The sequence below is a fragment of the Rana temporaria genome, chromosome 1, assembly GCF_905171775.1.
Source record: "Rana temporaria chromosome 1, aRanTem1.1, whole genome shotgun sequence".
NCBI classification, from domain to species: domain Eukaryota; kingdom Metazoa; phylum Chordata; class Amphibia; order Anura; family Ranidae; genus Rana; species Rana temporaria.
Window position 1 is genome coordinate 8,704,330 of NC_053489.1, and position 12,760 is coordinate 8,717,089.

Here is a 12,760-nt window from a genome sequence, read left to right on the forward strand (position 1 = left end):
GGCCGCCATCCCTCGCATGCGTCGAATGACGCCGCGTCAACGTCGCGTATCGAGTACGCGCGGATTTCTGTATGATGGTGAGTACAGCCATCATACAGAAATCTCCGGGCAGACATGTACGCTGAAAACGGTCCGGCGGACCGGTTTCATCGTACATGTTTGCTCGTCTGTACGGGGCCTAAGTGAAATCACTAGTTTTTCTAACATGTTGGCTGAACTTTTCTCAATAACAGATAATTCACACTTTGCCAAATGTTCTTTGTAGCCTAAGAGTCTCTCAACATACTTCTGTAGAGTTTTTCTCTGGAGTCCAGGGATGGACTGGCCATTGGGACTATAGGGAGTTTCCCGGTGGGACGATGGCTTAGTGGGCCGGCTTCAGTGACAGCAGACCGCAGCCCCCCTCTGCTCATTTGTCTTTCCCTCCCTGCAGTGCTCACCTGGGGGGGAACAGAGAAGCAGGGGGAGGACCAGAGGAGGCGACAGAGGAGCAGGGGGGAGGGGACAGACAGCTGACTCAACAGCTATGGCCTGGGAGTTTCTCACTTCTGCCTAATCTTGTCCCATAAGGGGGGGCACCAAACTGATTCTTTGCCCCGGGTGAAATAATGTGGTACTGTCTATGAGAGTACCAGTACCAGCCGTTCTACTCTAATAAAGTAGAGTGGCTAGTGAAGGGGAGAGGGGGCTTGGGTGGCCGGGGGGGTGCGGGAGTTATCCGGCCGCCATGGGAGAGACCTGCCAAAGTGGGCCAGTCTGGATGAAGTCCAGGGCCAATATTTAGTCCCAGTCCAGCCCTGTTGGAGTCTAGATCATTTACTTCTTGGTGGCTCAAATTTGTGCAGGATGGAGTATATCCATGCTCTTGCTCTTGTGCCGTTTACAGTGCTAAGGGAAAAGTTGCCAACAATTGCACATCCATAAAGGATAACGTAGACACCACAATCATGGCTGTTTCTTTGAACAAGAAAAAACGGTTTGTGGGACTTTAAATGGGGCATGGACGGGTTTGTAAAATTGTTAAGGATATCAACAGTAAGAGATCTATCACAGGCCATCAAGGGAAATATCTGTGGTCAAAAGAAATTGCTTAGTGATCAATCCGAAAAAGAAATTGAAGGAGTCAAATGTAAACTTAATAATGTAATATGTATCATAATATATAATACAGAGATCATGCATACAAAGGCATAATACATGTAGTCATAATAACATTGATATAAAAAATATTCAAAATCCAGGACATGACCATTAAAAGCAATCACAATAAATTGACATATAGATACAGTAGACATGATTATCCAATAAAATGGGTAGATGAAAACAAAATGGTGATAAAACACATAATTGGGCAAGCTTGATCTTGGCATCCCTGAGCATAGACTCGACGCGTTTCTTGGCGTTTAAAGCCAGTCATCATGAGTGGGGTGCATAGCAATAAGCTAGAGAGAAAAAGGAGGGGGGAGGGATAAACATACAGGTGAGTAGGTGCAATCTGCGTCATTTGAATCATGGTAGCAGCATAAGCGAGTTTGGTGGTATGGTATATTACCTTTACGTTGGGCCAAAAGTGGAATAACCCTTGCGTTCCAAATTAAGGAGTGGGATGATGGTCCTGGAAAGAAATGTCGCCCCCGGAGAAATGACCCAATTTTTCTTGTTCTATACTACTACAGGGATGGGGGCACGGTTAAGGTGGTTTTGGATTCCAAACAGATCACTTCCTTTCTTTTGCAAATGGCTGTTTCTTTGTTGAGGTACATCATTCACTGCAATTATCTTCCACATCAGATGCCTTTCCTGCTACAGTGTAGATGCATTCAATGATCTTTATTAGTCCTGAAGCAGCTGTTGTTGCAGTTTCTTTACTGTAAAGAGAATTAAAAATGAGCATTTCCTTCTCATGCATGTCTCCTACAGCGAGAATCCAGTGATTGCCAGAACCTACAACATCTGTGTTTGAAAGGAATGGGAATGGATTCATAATTAAATATGTTGTTTGCTGCAATGAATTGTAACACTGGGCCAAATGCATTGTTGGCAGCTAACTGGTAAATATATGTTGGCACACTGTGGGTTCTTTTTGAAATATGGATGAATGCAAGTAAAGCTTGGTCAATGGTCACATCTTCTAACCAAACTCCTAGGAGAAAGGCTGTTGTGCGTTTCTGGAATTGTTGGCCACTCTGGCATATACACATCAGGAGACAACCAGGGAGGAATATTTTTTATTTCACATATGGTTGTACAAATATGTGACAGATCATCTGTGCTCTTTGCCACTTCATTATCAAAATTCACTGGTTGAATCAAAGGATGCGAGTGTAACATCTTGTTGGTTACTCAAATTTGCAGTTGTTATGTCCCCTTGCCCCTCTGTGTCTCTCAGGTGTTGCTGGCAATGCTGCCAGTATCTGCTCAGCAAGTTACACACACAGGCCGATGTACTTCTTAACCAGAGCGAGGTTTATTACTCAGAACATTATGGCATTCTTACATGGAGGAGTCTTATTCCAAACAGCTTCTGTCCTTATCAGATGTAATCCCTTCTCAGCCTCATGTGTCTGCTTCCAGTTCCCCTCACACACTGTCTGACTTCCTGGTACAGCTCCTCCTCCCCCATCATGCATCAGGAGAAAGAGGGTAAAGGTCACAGTGATCTATCACAAACATCACAGCAGTCAATGACTGCAAGGAATCGGGGGCCGGGGTAACACAATAATCATAATCCTTTACTCTTGGCTTTTTTCTTCCAGATTTCCTTTCTTTCAGGGCAATTGATTGAGGTTCAGGCCCTTTTTTGCTCGTTAAGCTACATTAAGGCCCAGATTCTCAAAGGAGATACAACGGCGTATCTCCAGATACGCCGGCTCAGACTCAGAGATACAACGGCGTATCTATGCGCCTAATTCTTAGAATCAGTTACACATAGATTAGTATTAGATCTGACCGGCGTAAGTCTCTTACGCTGTCGGATCTTAACTGCATATTTACGCTGGCCGCTAGGGGCGTGTACGCTGATTTACGCATAGAAATATGTAAATCAGCTAGATACGCGAATTCACGAACGTACGCCCGGCCGACGCAGTACAGATGTGCCGTTTACGTTATGCTTTTCCCGGCGTAAAGTTACCCCTGCTATATGAGACGTAGATGCGGCGTACCAATGTTAAGTATGGACGTCGTTCACGTGTAGAATTTTGAAAATTTTACTTTGTTTGCGTGAATGGGGCTGGACGTAATTTACGTTCACGTCGAAACCAATACGTCCTTGCGGCGTACTTTGGAGCAATGCACACTGGGATATGTCCACGGACGGCGCATGTGCCGTTCGTAAAAAGTGTAATTTTCGTGGGGGTCCCATAACATTTACATAACACACGCCCACATCTTACACATTTGAATTAGGCGGGCTTACGTCGGCCTATTTACGCTACGCCGCCGCAACGTACGGAGCAAGTGCTTTGAGAATACTGCACTTGCCCGTCTAAGTTGCGGAGGCGTAACGTAAATAGGATACGTTACGCCCGCAGAAAGATGCACGCTCCTACGAGAATCTGGCCCTAAATGTTTTAGTATATCCCCTTTTAGGTCGTCCGGTATTGGGAGGAGCTGCACTATGTATGCTCTCTTGATGGTTTTTATTAGCCAAGATGCTATTGTCCTTGAAGAAGCTGCCTGGCTGCTTTTAGTGCTGTGCGGTGTGACTGAAAGGTTTTCTGCTTTTCTGAATGGGTTAGTAGCCTCCAAATCTGAAGAAATAACAGACTTGATATCCAATGGGTGTGGGTCACCCTGGCTAGTGAGGAATGATGGTAGGTTGAGTTCTGGATTGAAGTGGAAAGCAGATGTTACTTTAGGTATGAACTGCTCTGAAGGTTTAAGAACGACTCTTTCATCGAGAGTGCTTGCAACTTGGATACTCTCTCTTCGCAGAGGTTATCACAACTAGAAAGGTATTATTTGAGCGTTAAGTCCCATAAGGATACTGACTCCAAAGGAAAAAAGTTGTTTTGTTGATAGGGCCTCCAAAACTAATTGATAGATCCCATGCCAGGAATGTTGGCTTCCTTTGCCGTCTTATATTTAAACATGCTTGTTGGAACTGTATTATGAGGGGATTTAAAGCCTGTCTGATTCCCATCATGGCCGATAAAGCAGGGATCTGAACCTTTTGAAGAATGGTCGTGAACCATGGTCTCCTCGGCCAGAATGGTATTACTGCTATGACCGTCGAGCTTCTTAGTCTGGCCAAAAATAAGGCTATTGAAGGAAATTAAATTTTATATATATATATATATATATATATATATATATATATATATATATATATTTGTAGTCAGCGTCTTCCCTCGTGATACGAGGTAACCCTAATGACCAAGACCTGCGGTGTGCCTTGGCCTAGCTGGTCGGTACGCCTAAAAGAGGGCATACCCTTAGATAAGAGAATGTTAATGACTGATGTCCGAAATGAAATATGAAATGCAAAAAGGGGGGTGGGTGGGAACCAGAAAGCCGAGCCGACGAGGGACCTGTAGGAGGAGGAGAGATATATACCCCCCAGACTCCTCCTACAAATCCAGGCTAGCCTGCGGCCAGCCTTCAGACTTGTAGACAGCGTCTTCCCTCGTGATACAAGATAACCCTTATGACCAAGACCTGCGGTGTGCCTTGGCCTAGCTGGTCGGTACGCCTAAAAGAGGGCAAAAAGACACAAATGTAGGTAAGTAATGAACTTTATTGAATGGATAATATTTAATCTAACAAAGATACAAACGCCCTGCTAACCTCCGTACAGGGTTCAGGAATGTATCTGCTGTAGCAGGAGGACCTCCAGCGCCCCATGTGCTTAATGATATAAGACGGGACCCCCTGCTTGGAGGCTGCGGACGCTGCCCCAATCCTAAATGAATGTCCAGAAAAACACTTTGGATCTAACCCTAACTTGCCGAGTAAAATCCTAACATGCGAGATTAATTGTTTTGAATTAATTGGACGTGTAGGAAAGGGGAGCAGCGGGCTACTTAAAGGAGTGACTGTAAACAAGTTGCAAAGGGAGTCAAGCACTTCCACTGGGCACCATGTGCTATTGGTTCGGTAGTACTTGATGACGAACCCCTGCCCTGTTTGCCGATTCTTATTGTTGGGCAGTTGTAATTCATAATGCTCTGGAAATCTGGTGAGACTCCCTCTGAGCAGAACAGGCCCCTGACCGCTGGCCTGGGATACTTCTCCGGGGTGGAGAAACCCGAAGAAGCTAAGATAGATAGCTGCTTTGAGCACCAAGCTAGGACCTGCGCCAAAAGGGGAAAGAGACAGTATGTCTGACATGTCACGGAAAATCTGACCCGTGCCCGGTTGCCGAGACAACTGGGACCTCCCCTGGGACCTCTGGATCCCCCTCACCATGGCTTTCAGAGGGTGAGCAGCAAAAATAGATGGACTGTCGGGAGAATGCAAGGACCTAAAATGCTGAATGCCCGACAAATAAATCTTAATGGTACTGGCAGACAAAGCCAACTTACTGTGGCAATAAGCCACAAAAGACATAATGTAATTAATGTCCTCGGGGCAACTACAAGGATATGACGCCATGAACCCAAGAAACGTCTTCCAACCCGTAGAATGCGCTTTCATGGTATTCCTGGACAAGGACCTGTTGGCCAGCTAGATAGCCTGCATCCAGAAAGCTTTCAATCCATGACCAGCAGCGAGTAAGGGGGAACTGGCTGCCCCGTCCGCTCTGCCACCGGATGCTGCAAGAAAAATTGAGGCATGTTGAGCCGGGATAAGGCATCAGCTGCACCGTTGCGCTCCCCACTGATGAACTCCCCACGAAAATGAAATTTGTACGTCAGGCCCAGCCACGTCAATCTACGCATAAACGACATGATCAGCAGAGACCCTGACCTATCTTTGTTGACAATATTTACCGTGGCCAAATTGTCCGTAAAGAAAATAACAGTGTTGCCTGACCACCCCGGACCCCAAGTGACTGCCACTGCCAGAATCGGATAGATCTCAAACAAGGCTGACCTGAGAGAGAATTTCGGCAGATGAAAAAACTCTGGGGGCCAGCAGGCTGGCCAACCATTCTTGACCAAAAATGGCCCCGAAACCGACCGAAGCGGCGGCGTCTGAGAACACTCTGGCGAATAATCAGTTGGCTGCGGAATGAACATGGAGATGCCATTGCAGTAATGAGATCAGCTTGGGCATCAGCTAGGAGCTTAACGGCTGAGTCAGGATCCTGATATTGCGGAAAAAGGGCCAGCAACCTGGACACAAAAGCCCTACCCTGAGGAATGATCCTCATGGCATGGTTCAGCATACCTAGTAGCGACTGCAACTCCTTTTTTGAACAGACCGGGGATTGGACAAACATTCAAATTGTCTGGCGTATCCTTTCCAGCTTCTCCCGGGGCAGACTAGCCACCATAAGATGGGAATCAAGCGTGATTCCCAAAAAAGTGATGACTTTAGTCGGCCCTTCCACCTTTATGGGCGGCTAAGGGGACATTCAACTCTGAAAAAAGTTCTGACAGCACCTGCAGATCCCTGGGCGGGACCTCTGGGCATTCCAATAGTAAAAAATCGTCCAGATAATGAATTACCTTCTGACACCCTCTGCGATTACCCAAAATCCAGTGAAGAGCCTGGGCAAAGGTGTCAAACAGGTAAGGACTGCTCTTCGACCCAAAAGTTAACCGGGTGGCAAAATAGTACTGCCCGCGCCACTTGATGTCGTGCCATCGCCAGAGAGCAGGACTGATCGGAAGCAGCTTGAACGCATCCGTGATGTCAGCTTTGGACAGCCAAGTGCCCCGGCCTAACTGAATAATCTGCTGGATAGCCAAGTCTACTGATGAGTACTTCAAAGAAAACTCCTCAGAGGAGATGAGAGCATTGAGGCTAGGGATGTGCGAAGAATGAGGCACGGACAAATCATAAATTAAACAATATTTATTCGAAAATTTACCACAGACTACCCCAATAGGGCTGACCCTCCACATGCAGAATGGTGACGCACAAAAAGGCCCAATCAGGAATCCCTTGGTCACTTCAGTCTGTAGCAGTTTGTCCACAATCGCAGGGTGACTCTCTGCTGACCTCAAATTCTTACATTCGAAAGTCTCAGTGGGAAGAGTTATGAGGCCGGTGTGAAAGCCTACAGAAAACCGTCAAGCAGAAACTGCCTAACCCCTGGAGATGGGTGATTCTCCAGATAATCCCCCAACAAGGAAATGTTTACTTGGCATAGTCATGATGCATTGAACGGCTTGCCCAGACAAGCGGTTTTAGGATGGGCTCTAAAGCAATTGGCACATACTTGCAATAATCTGCACTGATTGTAATTGCAACTTGTGTAGTTGTAATTGTTGCATAATTGTGCTTTACCCAGACACCAGACAGGCCTGCCCAATTTATCCACCTGACCCGCACCACCAGAAGAACCGCCGGCTGCCTGCTTGGAGGACCCCATATGACCAGAAGGTTCAGAATTTGGACACCAAGCTGTGGTATGCGATGATGACTGGCAGTTAGCACACACGGGCGATTTTTGGTTGGCAAAATGCCTGCAAAAGAGTTCCATGTCGATGTTGGCCCATCATGTGACAGCCTGGAACTGGGCCCACGTAGCCGCCATTTTAGCGGAGAAGGAACAATGATAATCGTAAAAAGTAAAACCCCCGTATTTGTGTGCCAAATCCACCACTTTGTGTAGGTAGAGGTCAAACTCCTCCCTCCTACACGGGCTGACTGAGCAAACAATGTGTCTGAAGATGCCGAAAGCCAAAACGAACTCCGGCACACTGAGCTTGCGGTTAAGCCTGGGATCCTTGGTTTTGAGCACCACCGACACCTCCCCACAAGCGAACGACTTGTTCTCGGTGACATCTTGGGTAGTAATTAATAGAGAGGCCAAAGTTACATCCTTCCCTTCCAAAATATCCTTCTTAATATTTGCCGGGATGAAATGGGCCGGGGACACAGAAGGTAATGCTGCCAATGGCGCTGCGGAAGGCAACAATGAGACATTACCTGGCGGAGCAGGGGCTGGCGGCGCAGGGGCTGACACTACAGCACCAACTGCGCAAGCTTCCATCACCTCCATCCTACCCTGTAACTGCACCATGGATGTGGAGAGTGTATTCAACACTGCGTTTATCTGGATTAAAGAGTTGTGTACGGAAGCGTGTTCAGCGCTAGTGGATGGCAGTGACAGGGACGGAGATGGAAACAATAGCCTGAAAAGTTCCGCTTTCCTAGCCGAAGCTGAGAAAGAAATGCCCTTGCGCCGAAGCTCCGCAACAAGCCTTGGGATAGTCCAACTCCTTAATGATGGTGTGCTTCCATGCTCCGACCTCCCGCGAGGGGTAGGTGGGATGAATGGAAACTCGTCGCTCTCCGAAACGTGAGACATGGCGATATCTACGGGAATAGGAAAAGACACTGGTAATAACACACACAACCGTACCACCCAGCAGACCCCTACGTGCCAAAGTACAAACGTGTGTGATAGACCAATAGCGCGTGAAATGAGATTAGCGACCGATGTGACTTAACGTAAGAAATGAGTGAGCCCGAGAAACCTGTCGCGCCAAGACAGGCAATTAAAAACGAACACTCAGGGCTATAATACCCACAGACCGTGGTGGGTAGGTGTGGAAGAAATGAATGATCGTGCAATATGACGTATGATGTACAGGCGAGAAGATTGTGGTCTGCCAATAACTTAACAAACGCAAACCTCAGCCTGTACGGATCTGTAGACGTGACAGACCCTGCAATGTAATAAATAACAGAGAACCTGTGAAAGAAGAGGCATAATTGCTGAATTGCGTTTAACCACTTGCCGACGGCGCACCGTCATTATACGTCCACAAGGTGGCTCTGCTGGGCGAGAGCACGTAATATGACGTCCTCTCTCTCAGCCGCCACTAGGGGAGCGCGCGCGCGCCCCCGACTCCCGTGCGTGTGCCCGGCGGGCGCGATCGCCGCCGGGCACACGCGATCGCTCGGTACAGAGCAGGGACCGGGAGCTGTGTGTGTAAACACACAGCTCCCGGTCCTGTTAGCAGGGGAAATGCTGATCTTCGGTTCATACAATGTATGAACCGAGGAACAGTGTTTCCCCTAGTGAGGCCACCCCCCCCCCCCACAGTAAGAACACACCCAGGCATACTTAACCCCTTCCCCGCCCCCTAGTGTTAACCCCTTCACTGCCAGTGGCATTTTTATAGTAATCCAATGCATTTTTATAGCACTGATCGCTATAAAAATGCCAATGGTCCCAAAAATGTGTCAAACTTTTATATAACTTTTATATAACTTTTGCGCAAAACAATCAATAAACGCCTATTGCGATTTTTTTTACGAAAAATATGTAGAAGAAAACGTATCTGCCTAAACTGAGGAAAAAAAATGTTTTTTTATATATTTTTGGGGGATATTTATTATAGCAAAATGTAAAAAATATAAAAAAAATTCAAAATTGTCGCTCTATTTTTGTTTATAGCGCAAAAACTAAAAACCGCAGAGGTGATCAAATACCACCAAAAGAAAGCTCTATTTGTGGGGAAAAAAAGACGCCAATTTTGTTTGGGAGCCACGTCGCACGACCGCGCAATTGTCTGTTAAATTGACGCAGTCCCGAATCGCAAAAAGTACTCTGGTCTTTGGGCAGCAATATGGTCTGGGGGGTAAGTGGTTAAAGCTGAAATCCACCTGAAATATCACAAATACCTGCAGTGAAGCAACCATACGTCAACCATGAACAGAAATGAATGCGGGTGGAAAACTGAAATAACGAACATAACCAAACTCGATGATGGAGGCCATGAGCGCCCATGAGCACGGCCGGGGAGGGGGGGCACTTTGCAACTGAATCATGCAGCCGCATATGAAATGACAAATACTGACAAACAATGACAAGTAGTATGAATGACATACAATAACAGCCAGACAGGACCGACATTCATGACCGATTGCATGATAGACATGTGACAGATTACCATGACAGACTGCCACGACTAATCACATGACCAACAAATCGCATGACAGAATGCCATGATAAATTGCATGACCGACAAATCGCATGACAGACTTTCATGACAAATCGCATGAGATTGCCATGACAGACTAACATGACAGATCGCATGATGGATTTACCATGACAAAATCGCATGACAGATTTCTATTGACAAATTGCATGACGGCTTACAATGACAAATCACATGACAGATTACCATGATAAAACACCTGACAGATTTACCATGATAACACATGACAGATCACAATGAACAATGTGGCAAATGCGTGTCCCTGCGTGACCCCCCCCCCCCCCCCACAGCTGACCAGCACAATCCCCTGTTAAAGTTTTGGCAGCTGGACCCCCCTTCCCTGAGACATGCCAAACATGCCAGCAGGATACTGAAAGTATGAGAAACACAGCAGACTCTGTCAATGATGAGTGACTGGCATAATGGGTCATGCAACTTCTGTCCCATTGTAGTCCCCACTGATCACTGTGACAGCTGCTTAACAGAAATGTGTGGGGTTCCAACACTGAGGCTAGCAGAAACCACCCCCAACAAGCCTGTTACCATGACAGTACACCGCCACCTCCAGCTGGGCTCCTCTCCCCCCCGGCCATGCATTCCCCCCTACCGCGTCCTGCGCGAGGCCTCCCCCATGTTGCCGGAGTACAAGGTGAGTGCCGACACCGCACCCCCCCCCCCCCCCCCCCCCCGGCATTATACCTGTAGCCACGAGGCAAGCGAAGCTGTAAAGTCTCCCCAGCACACGATTCTCCCTGCTGTATGGAAACCGGAAGTGACGTCGGGCCGCACCGGAAGTGAAAACCAGGAAGACGAGACGACGATGGACCTGCAGGAGGAGGAGGGATGTATACCCCCCAGACTTCTCCTGCAAATTCAGGCCAGCCTTCTGACTTATTGTAAATAAGGCTAGTGTGGGCATCTAACAGTCTTTCACCCATTGTTGTTTGTGTTTATTTTTTTTTTATTTTTTTTAATATAATTCTTTATTCAAGGATTTTTCCAATTATAACAAAACACATAAACAATATCAACAATATCCAGATAGGGAATAATCCCATATTACAATACAACGAAAACATATCTAGCCATCCGACCCAACTGAAAAATGTAAATCCAATCAGTAATTAGGACCTACTACATATCAGGTTAACACTTCATAGGCATAAGGAAATAAATCCACGAAACATAAGAAAAAAAAAAGTATTCACCTCGCCCACTTTACCTGAATCCTTCAGTGGCGCCTGGCTAGGGTCTATTCCTTCCTTGATAACCCTTAACCCTCCAATTTTTACTGATCACATTGTTAAAATATCGAGCTACCACCTACTCATCCCCTTTTCCTTTTACCCCCTGTTTCTCTCTCCCCCCGCTCCTCTCCCACCCCATCTACACACAAAAACGAGAAGAAAAAACCCCAGCCAATTCCCCTCTCTCTCTCCCTCCTCCTCCGCATCACCCCCTCTTTTCAAGAAGGCTCCGGGCCTTCAGTTTACTAATATAAGGCAGACTGATTTATTCCCCATTTGAATTCCCCAATAATCTCTTCCCTTCTTCTGAATATACAAATACATTCCATGTTACCCAAGTTTCATTATATTGTTCTTTTCTATCTTGGGCCGTGAGCACCAGGTCTTCGATGGCCCTCACGATTCTAACCCTATGCCACCAATCGGCAATCGTGGGTGGCCTAGGATTTTTCCAATTCCGGGCAATGCCTGCCTTGGCTTTGTTAGTCAGATGACAAAATGATCGAATTGTTAAATGTCTTTGTTGGAATCTGTGAAAGATGTAACAAGAAAAAAAGCAGGGTCATCCCATATTTGATAAGATGTACATTTTTGGGAGATCCTTTGTACTTCTGACCAATACTTCCTAATCTTAGGGCATGTCCAGAATATATGGAACAATGTTCCCTTTTCCTTGTTACATCGCCAACACTTATCTGAGATTTCAGGGAAAAACCTGCCTAATTTTGCCGGTGTAAAATACCACCTATTTAAAACTTTGTAATTAAATTCCTGGGTTCTGGTGCAGGTTGATGTTTTCATAGAAAGATAAGTTATCTTCTGTTGTTCCTGAGTAAAGTTCTGGTCCAAGTCCCTTGCCCATTTTCTCATAGCGAATGCCTCGTAGTTGTCTGGGCAGTGGCATATCTAGGGTATGGCAGCCATGGGCGCCATATGAAAGGGGTGCTGTTGAGTGGCTGGGCAGCAAGGCACTTACCAGGGTCTGAGGGTCTCTTCTTCCCTCCTCCCGAGCATAGGCAGGATTTCCTTTTCAGCACTTATGCTAATGGACAATGGCAGCGCTATCCCTGCTGCATTCAGCCACAGACCTCCCCTGTTCTCCCAGGCTCTCCCATTCCATCTGGTCGGATTGGCAGCACACAAAGAAGGAGGAACACCAGTTTCTCCCTCTCCTCTGTGAAAACTGAGGCCTTAGGTGATGAAGATTTCATCACTTCCAGTATTGGTTCTGCATTTACCTGGCCTTGGAGGGCAGAGGAGGGATCAGGGGTCTAATAAACCCCAGATTTCTCCATAAAGAGGATATGTCACTACCCAAGGTATCACAAGGGATGATAAATATCACTAGTTTTGTTAGTTGTTTTTTTGTTAAGGTTATCTGAAAGATGGGGTTCAAATGTTTCGACAGGGGTGCAGTTTAGGTGCTTGCCATAGGCGCTATTTTCACTA